This window comes from Megascapheus bottae, chromosome 21, assembly GCF_031878675.1.
Source record: "Megascapheus bottae isolate mThoBot1 chromosome 21, mThoBot2.hap1, whole genome shotgun sequence".
Classification (NCBI taxonomy): domain Eukaryota; kingdom Metazoa; phylum Chordata; class Mammalia; order Rodentia; family Geomyidae; genus Megascapheus; species Megascapheus bottae.
Genome location: NC_143529.1, coordinates 14,253,506 through 14,269,361, shown reverse-complemented (window position 1 = coordinate 14,269,361; position 15,856 = coordinate 14,253,506). Strand labels below are relative to the sequence as shown.

The 15,856-nt window shown below is 39.0% G+C and overlaps 1 protein-coding gene across 3 annotated transcripts in view; it reads right to left on the bottom strand.

Annotated features, from left to right (window-relative positions):
• Pard3b (par-3 family cell polarity regulator beta) overlaps nt 1-15,856 on the bottom strand; it is a 963,936-nt gene that overhangs the window by 217,131 nt on the left and 730,949 nt on the right. The gene's annotated exons all lie outside the window — the stretch shown is intronic.

The following is a 15,856-nucleotide window of genomic DNA, read 5'->3' as shown; positions in this document are numbered from 1 at the left end:
CTCAGTTGAGAGATTATTTGAGCTATATAAGCCAACTCGTCACACTAACACAAGTTGGCAATTTGAACTTTGTACCCAAAGTTTAAGCACCAAAAGATTTCCTATCCAAATTTCACACTTCTGTCAAGAAGTCATAGTCATCTTTCCAAAACCAATCCCTCTTTCCCAAGTAGCAAAAGCAAGTGGGGCAATACATTCCTACTTCTTGCCAACCCACAGAAATTTCAGAAAGGAAGGCTCATGGAGTATTACAAAAAAGTATTGAGGGGGCCGGGAGTTTGGCCTAGTGGTAGAGTGCTTGCCTAGCATGCACGAAGACCCTGGTTCGATTCCTCTGTACCACATACATAGAAAAAAAGCCAGATGTGGTGCTGAGGCTCAAGTGGTACAGCTCTATCCTTGAGAAAAGTCCAAGGACAGTGCTCAGGCCCTGAGCTCAAGCCCAGGACAGGCAAAATAAAAAAAAGTATTGAGAACCTAGGTGCCAGTGATTCACTCCTGTACTCATAATCTATTCAGGAGGTTGAGGACTAAGGTTCAAACATGGAGAAACGTCTTGGAAACTCTGCCTCTAATTAATTAGCAAAAATGCCAGACTGAAGGCATAGCTCAAGTGCTAAAAGCTAGCCATGAACAAGAAATCTGAGAGAAGAGACCCTGAGTTCAAGCCCCATACATGCACACCAAAAGGAAATACCAGAAAAAATACCGTGAATACTCATTAGCAATTTGCTGATTAACTGATGTTTGACAAAGCTTTATGGATTTCTACAAACTAATTAAATCATGTATCTGTCCAACAACATAAGCTAATTAGATTTTTATTACATCAGTAGACTTAAAATTCCCATGAAGTGCTAGAAACATTGAATTCAGTTAAGAAATAGTTATAAAATATCTATTATATATCATCTGTGAAAGGGCTGGAAGAAGGGGGAAAAAGATCTCATGCTTCTTCTTAAGATATTTATAGTCCATGTACACTTCTGGAGTCTAAATGAAGACCACTAAGACTAAAAAAAAAGAATGAGACACCCACAGACCATCTTCTTGATAGTATAGCAATTATGTAGTTTGATCTTGGTTAAAGAACTCCTCCCAGTTTTGTGGTACTGCAAATTGCATTCTACCTCTTGACTATGTCCCAGTAATTTTAAAGATAGATCTTGTGATTTTGCCGGGGCTGGCCTTCACCATGATCTGTCTATTTACGATTCCCTTGTGCTGGAATGGCAGGTGAATGCCACGATACTTAAGCTACTGGTTGAGATGGGGTTTCACTAATATTTTTTTGCCTGACTAGACATGAATATTGATTATTTTAGTCTTTAACTTCTGAACAACTGGCATTATAGGTGTGAATCACCACACTTTGTCTTAATTTTGTTTTAAAAAGTGTTGAAATCTGATTGAAACTGTTTTCTCCCTCTCAAGAAATGTGCTTATGTTAGAATACGTTATTTCTAGGAGTTCACAGATTCCCCTGAAGACTATCCACATACGTCTATCCATGGATATAAGTTATAAACATCAGCTTTGATGTAATTAGGTCTCTCCCAGTGCCACAAATAAACCTCAGACTTTCTAGAGGAGAACTCAGGAAAGATCTCAGAGGTAGAAGGCCTGTATTTTCTCAGTAGGAAAGACTGTAAGTAAGTGAGAGTAGTAAGACTCTTACGGCTGGCCATAAGTTTATCATTGAATTAACAAGTGCTAAGTTTATGTGTGAATCAAAAATATCAGATACCTAAGCCCTAGTCAGATCTGTTTTACTAGAGAGCAATCAATTCTCAGTGGTTCAAATACATTTTATCCCCTATGTAGATTACCCACCGTCCATGCCGCTCCTTCTTCTCTGTCTTTCCATTTTTATAGTCACCTGAGGACTCATTAGTACTTCTACCAGAGGATGAGTAAAGGAAGGAAAAGAATATAAAACTTGAAATGAGTCGATTTTGCTACCTTAAGTAGTTGGGAGAAGAAGTAGCTATTAAAAAGCTTGTGGGTTCTGTGAAGATTTCAATTATCTATACTGTCTCTGTCAATCTTACAAAAAAATAATTAAAGGGTGGTTGCAATCCTCCTTGGAATGTTAAAATGACTGATGTTTGCAGCAAATAATCACAGTAAACAAGATGAAGTAAGGTATATTCTGTGCTAAAAGAAGGATGGAAAACATAGTTTTCAGTCACAATGTCAGAATCCTGAGAAGCAATTCAACAAGTATCAATTCAGTGGGAGATTTCATGAATATAAACATTAGATGTATGGCCAAGGACCACAAATCATGTGATAAAAAGAGACTACAATACCCATACAATGGAACATCACACACACACACACACACACACACACACACACACACACACACACACACACACACAGAAGAAGAAGATCAAATACATTTCACTGAGGAAAGAAGGCAGAACCAAAGGTAAAATGCAGTCTTCTTCCAGCCACAACAAACTAGAGATAATCAAACTCCAGAGATGGAAATCTTTAGTACTGGTAGGAAAAGCAAGCATTGGGAGATTGGGATTCCAGAGTCCAACTGTACTTGTCAAAACGTGCAGAAACATACACAAGGAGGAGTAAATAAACCACCAAGATGTGGGGATGAGTGTATTATTTTAGTCAGATAGTAGTAACTGGTAAGGGAAAGGATGTAGCAGACACACAAATGAAAAATAAAAAACATGATATCATTATATCATTCTGCAATATTCTGGCCAGAAAGGAATAATTAGTGTCAAGGTCATGAAAGTTAAGGAAAGACCTGGTAACTGACAGAACCCAGGAAACCAAGCAGAGACTTATATAAAGCAGAGTGGCATCCAAGACTGGATCCTGATTTGTTCCTTGATCTCTCTCCCTCTCCCTCTCCCTCTCCCTCTCCCTCTCCCTCTCCCTCTCCCTCTCCCTCTCCCTCTCCCTCTCCCTCTCCCTCTCTCTCCTCTCTCCCTCTCTCTCCTCTCTCCTCTCTCCTCTCTCCTCTCTCCTCTCTCCTCTCTCCTCTCCTCTCTCCTCTCTCCTCTCTCCTCTCTCCTCTCTCCTCTCTCCTCTCTCCTCTCTCCTCTCTCCTCTCTCCTCTCTCCTCTCCCCTCTCCCCTCTCCCCTCTCCCCTCTCCCCTCTCCCCTCTCCCCTCTCCCCTCTCCCCTCTCCCCTCTCCTCTCTCCTCTCTCCTCTCTCCTCTCTCCTCTCTCCTCTCTCCTCTCTCCTCTCTCCTCTCTCCTCTCTCCTCTCTCCTCTCTCCTCTCTCCTCTCTCTCTCTCTCTCTCTCTCTCTCTCTCTCTCTCTCTCTCTCTCTCTCTCTCTCTCTCTCTCTCTCTCTCTGGCTGTAGGGTTTGAACCCAGGGCCTGGGTGCTGTCCTTGAGCTCTTTTGCTCAAGATTACCTCTCTACTATTTTGATTCACAGCATAACTCCCAGTTTTTGAATGGTTAATTGGAGAAAAGGGTGTCATGGGGACTTTTCTGCCCAGGGTTGCTTTGAACAATAATCCTCAGATCTCAACCTCCTGAGAAGCTAGAATTACAGGTGTGAGCCACCAGTACCCATCCTGGCCATACTAATCTCAATACTGGTGGAAGTTGCATGGAAGGTATATGAGAATGGTCCATTCTTCTGTAATTTCTGCACCAGTGAAACAAGAAAGGAAGAAGCTGAGAGATGATTAGGACAGGCTGAGAAGGAAACACAATGTTATATGTTTTTCTGATTTGAGTAGTTCATTACCTTTTTCCTTTTACTAAAATTTCCCTTTCCTACTCATCACTTTCAGACCTCCCTCAGAGAGAATTAATACAGTATTGATCTGTATCTGAGACTTCCAGAAATAGGCTCATTAATTTAACTGCTTTACCACCATATACACCACCCTCTGTCTTGTTCTGGGAGGAAATACACTAGATTCAAAGGAAAAGAAATGGAATTAAAACAAAAGCAATGGAATGCTGACATTAGGTAGAGATGGAAGGATGGACATGACTAGTACAAAAAAGAGGTAAAACAGATGAAGAAATGTGCAGAATGAAAGGAAATAATTTTTCGACACATGCAAGTTACTCGAGCAAGGATTTAAGACAGGAAAAGGCTTACAGAAGTCACCATTTTGACTTTTTGAATGCACAATATGCTAAAGTAAATCACTGCAGAGATATAAATTGCTGTCATATTTTAACACAATGATTAGGAATATACACAGTAAATAGAAAATCAGAGAAATTTTGCCATGGGATGTGGGATAATATAGAAATTGCTTGTGAGATTATATTTTCAACTAGCAATATAAAGTAACAGTTGTTACCTTTTCTTTGTTACTGTCTCCATTACACTTAGAACCTGTGTTTCTAAAATCACCAAATAATATCAGATTTCACCATTGTTACAGCACATGGATACATTCTGAATTCCTTGGTACAAATTCAGCATGCACACATAGATTTCACGTATGCCTTTCAAGTGCTCAGGTTCACTGGAGGTTCATGGAACAAGCCCATGAAGCGATGTGGGAGGAGAGTTCTGTCTGCCTGTCCAGATAGGAGCTATAAATTATGGTCATGTATTGCACTACATCCAGCATTTTTGGTGGTGGCAAGGATTTGAAGCAAAACCAAGGCAGTTCAGCAGATTTGTAGTAAGCTAGCTGAATTATGGAGCCTTCGAACACAACTATTGCTCATATGCTTCAAATTCACTCCACTTCTTCAATCAAAGTCTACAAGAGTCAGTACTTAGCCCTTCAGGCTCTCCTCTGTATTTTCTTCTCAGAAAGTTCTATTTTTCTTTTCTTTTCTTGCTTTTTTTTGGGGGGGGTGGATCATGAAGGAATGCAGCAGAAACTAGAGTCTATCAGCAGCTGCCTCTGAGTACCTGGTGGTTCCCAGGTCTTCTTTAGCTTTAGTTCCCACTAACTTCCACGCCTCCAAGCACTCTTGCCACGTACTTAGGTGGATTCTAAAAGCATAAAATAGCTCAGCCTAGAACTCTCATTTGGTTTGTCTATTCTGAAAATAATATGTCATCTTTGGGACATTTTAGTAAAGCAAACAAAAACCAAATGAGACCACTTTTTGCTTTTCCTCTTCTTTTTCCCTTAGGGAGGAGGCGCTGGTTCTGGGTACTGGGGTCTTCCTTGGTTTGAAATGCCTAGTTAAGGCACTGAGATCAGTGTTTTATACCAGGGAATTGATGGGCATATTACATCATTACATCATGACTACATTTCAATGCATCTTTTCTTCACTGGTTTGCATTTGTAATTTACTGTAGTGGACCATTCTGCCTCCTCACCTTAGAGAATTTAGATGTCTGCTAGAAGGTGTAAATTGTTTTGTGAGAGAAATGAGAGTGGTGGGTGGTAAATCAGATGAGGACTTAGCTCTAAAATTGAATCATGATATTATGGTTCTTAGCCTCAATATCAAAAATTAGTATGAGGTCCCCAAATTCTGTGGACTGTCATGTCATGTGTCAGAAGCTTCCTCTTGACTGCTGTAGGTAGTGTGTGTGTGTGTGTGTGTGTGTGAGAGAGAGAGAGAGAGAGAGAGAGAGAGAGAGAGAGAGAGAGAGAGAGAGAGAGAGAGAGAGTGTCTGAGTCTGTCCCATGTATGTTCATGTCCAGCAGAGACTTAGTTCAGCTTCCCTGTGAGCACAGGGTTGAGTTCCCATTACATCTTTTTGGGCTGGTCCCATTTCCCATTCTCACTCCCTCATTCTGCCATTCTCTTCTGTCCACTTAGCTCCTAACTCTGTGATAACCTCTTAGTATTTCCCCAAATTCCTATAATCATAAAGAGCGCTTGTTACAAAGTTATTTGAGGGACTACCTCAACTAGGATTCTTCAAACAAAATGTGTTTTTTCTTTCTTTTTTCTTCCAGAAAGCCAAGGAATTTGATTTTGCTTTTCAAAGATTAAAGGAAGACAAAAGTTATCCAAAGTTGTCATTTTGAAAAATGTATGAGTTTTGTCTTACACTATACAAAAAAATAAATATCCATAGGCATTTTTAAAGTAAAAGGATTCAGAATTGATATGAGTTTTTCACCCCAATGTTTGCTAAATTAAATCATCATAGAAACACAAGCTGCGAGACTTTTTTCTTTGTGGATTAATTAGTATGATCACGTACACTGAGCAGAGAACTCACTGACCTAAAACTACTCTGCTTTCTCTCCTATCTCTACAATTGTATTTCTTCTGTCTACACTGAGACCTTTCTTCTGACTCTTCATTCTAATGAAAACTTGGCTTTGCTGTGGTTCTTGCGAGTGAGAGCTGTGTGTTCTCCTAGTTAACCTCTGGTTATTTCACAGGCTTGTGGTGAAATGTGCAGGACATTTCAAGACATCATTTACTGCTTAATTACCATCAGCTACCATCATCATTATTATTGGACTAAGATTATCAGCGCCTGGAGGCAATCTCAGCATGTTCCAGCCTCCACTTTGCTACTTCAAGAGTTTGTTTCCCAAGGTATGCATGTGTATATGTAAGACAAAACAAGGCAACACCCTTTCTCTATGTTCCCACACAGCTGACCTTTGCATTTCCACCAGGCTTCTATGAATTCACAGAATTTTCCCAAGACCCACTGCCATATCCTGCTGTGGCTAGGTCCAACCTTCAGTTCCTGTTTTCTTTTTCCTTGAAACTGCTCAGGAAAGATTTTACGTTTTCCTCACAGTTTTCATTGACATTTCCTATGGTAGAGACTCCAGATTTTATGTTGTTTTCAAATGGTCTGTCCCATCGCATTTCCTTCGCGCCTGCGTGTAGCATTTGTACACACCAGTCATGCTTTCATGTCGACTCCACCGTCCCACTTAAATTTAGCTACAGAAGCAACAAATGACCCCAAACTGCCTCTACATCTCACAGACCTCACCCAGAGCCTGCTGTGCCCAGTCATGTCTACCACTGGTTTATGTGGATTCTCCTCCATCCTCAAACATCAGCACTCTGGTCTTGCTAGGAGGCAAATTGACCGATTGCTTACCTAGACTCTGCCAGCAAAGTGCGGAAGGATGGCCACCCTGACCTTTTCTCTTCTAGCTCCGCTCCTGTGTATTCTCCAACCCATTACTTAGGGTAGTAGGCTGTGCTGCAGTTCTGGCCACTGCCTGCTTTGATCTGCAGCTGCCTCCAATTATCTGGTAGCCCTCTATGTTATTCAGTCCTCCAAATTCATTTTCTCATCTTGGAGTGGAGGTAATTATAGAAATATATGAAAAGGTTTGTGGAAAGTTAAATGAGATAATATATAGTAAAGTGCTTGGAACGGTGCCCAGCTCAGGGAAGACATTCAGGAAGCATTTATTACAAATGTTTCATTTTATTTCAGTAAGATTTGCTAAACTTTCCATGCTGAGGTCACTAGCGACTGTGGCTGGACACTGCACATCATTCTTCGTGAACCTGCTGTGTGGGGGCCCTGACTACATTCACTTCTTCCGGACACTCTCCTTCCTGGAAGACAAGCATTCTGGAGATGACTTGGCTTTTGCCTATTCAGTGTGAATGTTTAGATGAGGCTCCTCATTTCAGGGTACACTGAGAAAATGATCCTACACCAGTGTCCACAGTCTTCCTAAACTAAAGCAAAAATGGATTTCCTCCTCTTAGCTTGTTACAGCATATAACCAATCTCCTAAATTACAATTTCACTGTTCTCTCACAATTCCTTCCTATTGCCAGAGCCTTTTAGCAGGTCTTGTGTTCTTTTTCTTTCCTTTAAAAAATTTGTATTCTATTGTTGGAGTGATGTACGGAGGGGTTACAGTTACATTCATCAGGTAGTGGGTACATTACTTCTTGAACATTGTTACCCCTTTTCCTGTTTTCTCCCCCTTCCCGTCCCCTTACCCCCTCTCAATCATCTTGTTTTCCCCTTTCCTATGTCAAATAAATAAATAAACATATATATATATATATAATATACCAGGTACCATAGTCAGATACAGTAACAGCATGAGATAAATCATAAGGGAAAACGAGAACAAAAATAACCTCACATTAAGAACAACAATCATAGAGATAAACTTGTTTCCATATCCTTGTGTTCTTTTCAAATGGTCTCTGACTGACTCAAGGCCTTGCCACAAACCTCTCCTGTCCTGTCTAGTCATGCCAATATGTTTGTAATATGTTTGCATTTAAACCTTTCTAAACCACCACTTCCAACATCAGCTTCCTGCTTCATCTGGACAGGCAGTGGTCTTCCCAGCCTTTCCCCAATACAGCACTTTGTCATTTTTTAATGTTCTTTTAATAAATCAATGCACAAAGGATCAAGGTACCCATCTCTAAGGTTATTTGAAATAGGGAATATATCTAAATCATCAGTGCTCTTTATATTTAGTGTCACCACTGTGTGAAGTAGTGCTAATACATAAATAGGGAAGTTTCATTTGGGAAAAAAAAAAGATAGTCCAGCACCATGGAATGGGCAAGATTTCAGGCAATACTTGACCCTGACGATGGTTACAAGCACCAGAAAACCAAAAGAAAGGAACTTTGAGAGTTCTATTTGGCTGTGGAATAGTACCTCTAATTATGTTTCAGAGTAGCCGATGCCAACATTTTTTATTTATGCCTAATTACCATAACAGAACATTAAAATTCTGAATAACATTTAATTTATCATATTGATAACATTACTTGATCATAGAACTAACCTATTCATCATTTATGTTCAGTTGCATTCTGTTCACGCTCAGTGGACTGTCCAACATTTGAAAAATTAGGAGGAATTCCACTCTAAAACCTTTCACTCTTAATTTTCTTGACTGGGTTCTGTTTATTGCTTAATCTTAACCTATATTATATTAAAGAAAACTGAATTATGTTATATCTAGTTGGAGTATTATGCAGCCATTAAAATAACAGCTGTGAAGTCTATACCAGTGTCCAAAATTAACTATGGCATCATATACCATAAAAATACTAAGGAGGGTAGGGACTTGGGCCTAGCGGAAGAGTGCTTACCTGGCATGCACGAAGACCCAGGTTCTATTCCTCAGTACCACACTCATAGAAAAAGCTGGAAGTGGTACTGTGGCTCAAGTGGTAAAGCTCCAGCCTTGAGAAAGCCCAAGGCAATGCTCAGGCTCCTGAGTTCAAGTCTCAGGACTGGCAAAAAAGTAGTAAGAAGGATTTGTATAAAACTAGGGAAACATACATACATACATATAAATATACATGTATATATATATATTAAAAGACTGATAGGAAGATATTAAAGTGGTTGAGAAAAGACAGTATCTTTTCTCTTCTGGATTTTTCCAATTTGCCTGTAAAATGGTGGCATGTATTTATTTATTTGTGTGTGTGGCGGTATTAGGGTTTGAACTCAAGACCTATGTATTTACCCTTAGCTTTTTTCATTCAAGGCAAGCACTCTACCACTTGAGCCATAGATATACTTTAGCTTTTTCCTGGAGATATGAGTCTCATGGAGTTTCCTGTTTGGGCTGGCTTCAAACTACAGTCTTCAGATCTTAGCTTCCTGAATAGCTAGGATTACAGACTTGAGCTACTGGGTGCCTGGCTGCATTAATTTTAAGAGAAAAAAAAACTCTAAATTTCAGTATTCTCATATCCCTCCCTTCCTGCTATGATCACAAACATTATCACGATTGATAATTCTGACCTCTTGTTACAGACATGCTTGATTAATGTGAAAAAGTGATAGAGACAAATATGAGAAAACAGGGCTATGAAAACTGACCTCAGAGACGAATCTAACAGCAGAAGGACGCACAGTGTGAAGCATCACACACTTTCCAGCATGTAGATATGTACGTCATTACCTGATTCTGTGTGGACACAGTGGGATCCAGACCCCGTCCTCACACTGAGTGACAATCACTTGCACAGAGCAGTCACTGGACATCAGCAAGGTAGCAGAAAGCTCGTCAGTGTGTGCTCAGACAAGGTATTAATTCCTCTACGAACATAAAAGGAACAACTATGATGGGCAAAGCTATTGTCATGGAACTCAGATTTCTCACTTTATGCTGTTTTAGTTCACCTATATTTTTGTTTTTTCAGTATTAACAGTTTAAGAAGAGTGCTAGTTGGTTGATTCATCTTGGCTATTTGCTATTCATTTTGGAATTGGTAAGAACATTGTGCTCCATCTATATGAATTCTAAGTTTCTCTCTTGCTTTTGGTTTAAGGTATGGATGAGGTACTAACAAAAACAGCAGAAAAGTTCATCAGAATTCACTGCTGTAGTGAAAAAGTTCTAATTCATATGTTTTCCTGTAAATATTTCAGTTTCAGGAATCATCCTCTGTCTCTTAACAGTTATGTTGAATTGTAGAATCAGTAGAATGGAGAAAGAGAGTGCTCTGCCTGGTCCTTTTCTTGCTCCCAAGACGGGGAGGATTTTGTGGTTACCCATGACTCTCCCAGAAGAACACCAGAGCAAAGAGATATCTTGGTCCAGAATTTTAAACTACATCAGTGTCCAGAGCTGACTGTGTTTGTAGCATATCACATAGCAAATGGGTCTTCTTAACAAAGGTTATCAACTCAGAAACAAGACTAAATAGAATATTTAGCTTTTAACATGAAGACGATAGCTTTTGAAAGAGAGAATACTATACCATAATTTTTAAAATAAATTATACAGCATGTATTAAGAAATGAACATTGTTAATCAATGCACAAGAATAGTAGAACAGAGAGGAACTTTTAAGAGACATTGAGTCTTTGTTTCTCTTCCTTCCTCATTTCCAACTCCTCATCTCCTATTCATTCATATTTGAAAACATGATTTAAAATTAAATCACTAGGATATAAAGAGACATTTCTTCACAGAAGATTCACAAATCAGAAATATCTTGGTCTCTGAGATTAATTTCCCAGGTTTCTGCCAGCAAAAAGTGAACAATCAATGAAGATAAACAGTAGGAAAAGTATAGTCATAAGCTGGTTTTTATGCCCTGGCAATTCCACTTCAGCACAACCCTGTTCATTGTAGAATTAGTTACCATAGCTAAGAGATGGAACCAATCCTGATGTCCCTCAGAAGATGTGGTTATATATACACAATGGAATTCTACACTGCCATCCATAAGAATTACATTGCCACATTCATAAGAAATGAAAAGACTTGGTCATACCTCAAAACTTGGAAAAATCTGTTTATCTTCCATATTAAATAAATTGAACCAAGAGAGAAAGTATACCCCACGCAGAATTTTAGTTTTTTATAGATGGGACTGGGGATATAGTTTAGGGCTGGAGAATGTGTTTAGGATAGGTGAGGCTCTGGTTCAAGCCCAGCATTAAAACCAAACAACCTCAACAACCAAAACCCAAATATTTACAATGCTACCTTGAAGACTGTGCTATTTTTAATGTCACTGAGTATTTTTATATGACTTCATGGGAGAGATATTAAAACATAGTTAATTTCTCCTCAATACAACAAAATTTAGCTAAATAGGAGCAATTAGGCAGGTTCCTACTTTTCTGCCAGGTTCTGCCATTAGAAGAAATAAGGATACCAAGCACTTGATGGAAGCATAGTCCAGTGTCAACAAAAGCCATGCCATGAACATTGCTTGTTGGGATATCACCAATACCAGGGTGTCCACAGGTGACCCTCTGGGGTGCTTGTGGTTGACATGCCGTGTGTAAACATATGGATGGCAGACCACCCACAAACCAAAAGCAACAAATGACAAACCACACATAGGCACAGTTATTTTTAAGTTGAGGGCTTCCAGGCCAATTCAAACATTACTTTCCCACCTATTTCCCCATCACCAGCTTTCAGTAAGTAACTAAGATGACAGAATGCACTTCAAGTACTCTTGCTTAAAGATAAAAGTGTTACTGTCATCTGTTGACACACGGAGAGATTCTTAAATAACAGCTTGAATTCAGCTTTCAAGATATAGGTTTCTCCCTACTCAATCCAAAGAGAAATTCTCAGCCATGGAAGTTGTCAGGAGACAGGATGAACTGTGTTCATTCTAATGGGTTGGTGGTTCTTCAAGGTCAATTCTGAGTAGAAGGACAAAGTCTTTGTTGGGCCCCTAGCCTTTTATTACCCTGCTGCTTGCAGGCCAGCCCTTATGTCCTCCAGAGTAGCATACACTGCATGCTAATCCGGTCCTGCTTCACCAAAAAAGCAATGAATAGAAGGAGGAAATACTCCTTGGCTTGCTGAAAAATCTCAGTATGTTTGTGCAGTTTAAAAGGCTATGCTGTATTGGAGGATTTTAGCCTTCCATTCTTCCTGCTTTGGTAAAACTTCAGCAGACTCTTCTTCCTAAAGCAATGTCTTGGGCAGGTGAGGGATTTTTGTCTGTTTATGCTTCTACTTGGCAGAATAATAAAAAAAAAATGGTTGCCATACGGTGACCTCTTATTTTTAAAAAAACAATGGTAAGTCTGGGAGAGGCACTTCTAGAAAACAACATATAACTTTTATTTTCACCACATCATTAAAAGAACTAGTGAGCAGGGTGAAAAGTGCCTTCCGCCCTTTTTTCCCTGCGGGCCCTGTCTTTGATTGCAAAGGTCTTCATGCCATTCTGAACGCTCCTCCTTGGGGCATGGAGAGAAGATGTTCTTGGGAGCAGTCCAGCACGAAGGGCTCTGGGGACTCAGTCGTCATGAGCCACAAGAAGTTAAGTCTACAATACAGCTTGCTGCACGCTAATGAGTACAACTCAATTATTACCTATTTGGTTTTTTTTATTTTTTCTTAATTAACAGATAAAACTAATGTGTATTGTATATATTCAACCTGACATCTTAAAGATACAGACATTGCATGATGTTAAGTTTAGGTAATCAACACATATGTTATCTTGCTATTGCTTTTTGTGTTGAGAGCACAAAGCATCCAGTCTTTTCATCATTTCTTGAGAATGCAAATACCATCATTAGCCATAGCCACTACGCAATAAATAGGTTCCCCATCTAACTGTCATTATTTAGAATCTCTGGTTAATATTGTCCTCACCCCCTCTTTTTTTTTTTTACTGGTCCTGGGGCTTGAACTTATGGCCTGGGTGCTGTCCCTGAGCCTCTTGGTGCTCAAGGCTAGCACTTTACCACATGAGCCACAGCACCATTTCTGCCTTTTTCTTAGTAGTTAATTGGTGAGAAAAGTCTCGTGGACTTTTTTTTTAATTAAAGAATTTGTTAACATTGATTTTTACATCATATTTCAAATGATGTATTTAACAAACAAGTATTCAAGAAGGGACTCTCTGTATACAATCACTGGCTCTTAGTTTTTAGAACATAAAAAAATTAGGCTAAGGGTTTGTATATTAATCTATGTAATAAAATAGTATGTCTATAGAGTCATAAGTTTTTATGTCTATGTAGTTGTGTTTATATTTCCAATACCACGTCCATAGCATTGGGTATGCAAATATTGTGTCCTCGCTCTTGTACTGTTTGGAACTAATAGTCACATATTAAGGATACCATGTGCCTTTTGTTCCTTTGGTCTTGACTTGTCTCACTCAACAGGATTCACTCTAGATTCATCCACTTCCCTGCAAATGCATTATTTTATCTTGTCTGTTGGCTATGCAGAATTCCATTATATATATATATATATATATATATATCACATTTTCTGTATCCATTCATCTGCAGTAGGGCATCTGGATTGTTTCCATCACCTGGCTATTGTGAATAGTGCAGAGATAAACATAGCTGAGCAGGTGTCCTTATCGTATCTTGGGTTGTGATGTTCAGGGTAGATGCCCAGAAGTGGTATGACAGGATTGTAGGGAAGGTCAATTTTCAGTTCTCCACACTGCTTTCTAGAGTGGCTGAACTAGTTTACAATACCACTAGCAGTGCAGTAGGGTTCCTTTTTCTCCCCAACTCCGCCAGCATCTGTCATTGTCTGAGTTCAAAATCTTGGCCATTCTTGTTGGGGTAAGGTGGTATCTTAGGGTTTTTTTATTTGCATTTCCTTTATGACCATGGATGATGAACATTTTCTCATATGTTTTTCTGCCATTTTAAGCTCTTCTTTTGATAAGTCTCTCTTTAGTTCCCTTGCTCATTTAGTGAATGGTTTGTTGGGTTTGGAGGGGATTAGTTTCTTGAGTTCCCTGTAGATACTGGATATTAAGCATTTGTCTGATGTATTATTGGTAAATATCTTTTCCCAGTTGGTTGGCTGTCTCTCTACTTTTGTTGCAATGCTTTTATCTGTACAGAAACTTTTATTTTTAGGTAGTCACATTTATCGAGTCTCTCTCCAATCTGTTGTGACCCTGGGATTCTGTTCAGGAATCTTTTGCCTGTGCCTCCAGACAGGGATGCCCACTCTCCACTTCTCTTCAATATAGTGCTGGAACCCTTAGCCAGAGCAATAAGGGAAGAGAAGGACATCAAAGGGATCCACACAGGGAAAGAAGATATTAAACTATCCCTATTGGCAGATAACATGATCCTCTACTTGAGTGACCCAATAAGATCCACTCCCAAACTACTAGAATTAATAAACCACTTTAGCAAAGTGGCAGGATACAAAATTAACCTTCAGAAGTCAGTAGCCTTCTTGTACACCAACAATACACAAACAGAAGGCCAAATCAAGAAAATGATTCCATTCTCAACAGCCCCCAAAAGAGTAAAATACTTAGGAATTAACTTAACCAAAGGTGTAAAGGAATTATTTAATGAAAACAATAAAAGCCTAACAAAAGAAATTAAAGAGGACACCAGGAAATGGAAAGACATCCCATGCTGATGGCTAGGGAGAACCAACATAGTGAAAATGGCTATACTGCCAAAATTGATATACAGTTCAATGCAATACCCATCAAAATCCCAAAGACATTCTTACTGAAATAGAAGATACAATCCAAAGGTTCAGATGGAACAAGAAAAGACCTAGAACACCAAAATAATTCTAGGCAAAAAGAGCAATGCAGGTAGTATTACAATACCAGACTTCAAACTCTACTATAGAGCCTAACAACAAAAACAGCATGGTATTGGCACAAAAATAGACCAGAAGATCAATGGAACAGAATAAAAGATCCAGAAATAGACATCTGTTTTGCTGTCACTCACTTTGTTATCTGATATATTGGATATATTTGTAATTTGGTTATCTGAAATTGGATAGGGAAGGGGGAAAAACAAGATGAGGGGTGGGGGTTGGGGGGAGGGAAATGGGGACCAAGACATGAGAAAGGGTATCAATGTATGTGAATTAATGCACCTTCTATCTGGCGAATATAACGTAACCCTTCTATTAATTACAATAAAAATATATGAAAAAAAAGAAATAGAGCCATATACCTATAGTCAACTTGTATTTGACAAAGGAGCCAAAGATATACAGTGGAACAAACACAGTCTATTCAATTATTGGTGCTGACAAAACTGGGAAGCCACATGCAGAAAATTAAAAATTGACCCTAGCCTTTCACCATGCACAAGCATTAACTCAAAGTGGATCAAAGACCTCAATGTCAGACTGGAAATCGTGAAACTGCCACATGATAGAGTAGGACTTTTTTGCATGGTGGGCTTTGAATCTCCATCCATAGCTCTCAGCCTCCTAAGTAGCTAGGGTTACAGGTGTAAGCCACCAGTGCCCACCTGTGCCTGTCTGTTTTAGAAGCATGTAACTTTGATTTTATTTTAGGGCATTTTAATTATATATAATAACATATACATATATATTTATTCAATAATAAAAGTTTTACTTCTCAGCTTGTATATCCCAGGCTTTGTTCAAAATAATAAACATGTAAAAAAATTAGGACTCGAACAAAACCAGCTTATTGTCATGCAAAGATTTATATAAATAAATAATTACATTGTGATTTACTGGGATATGTAGAAGTA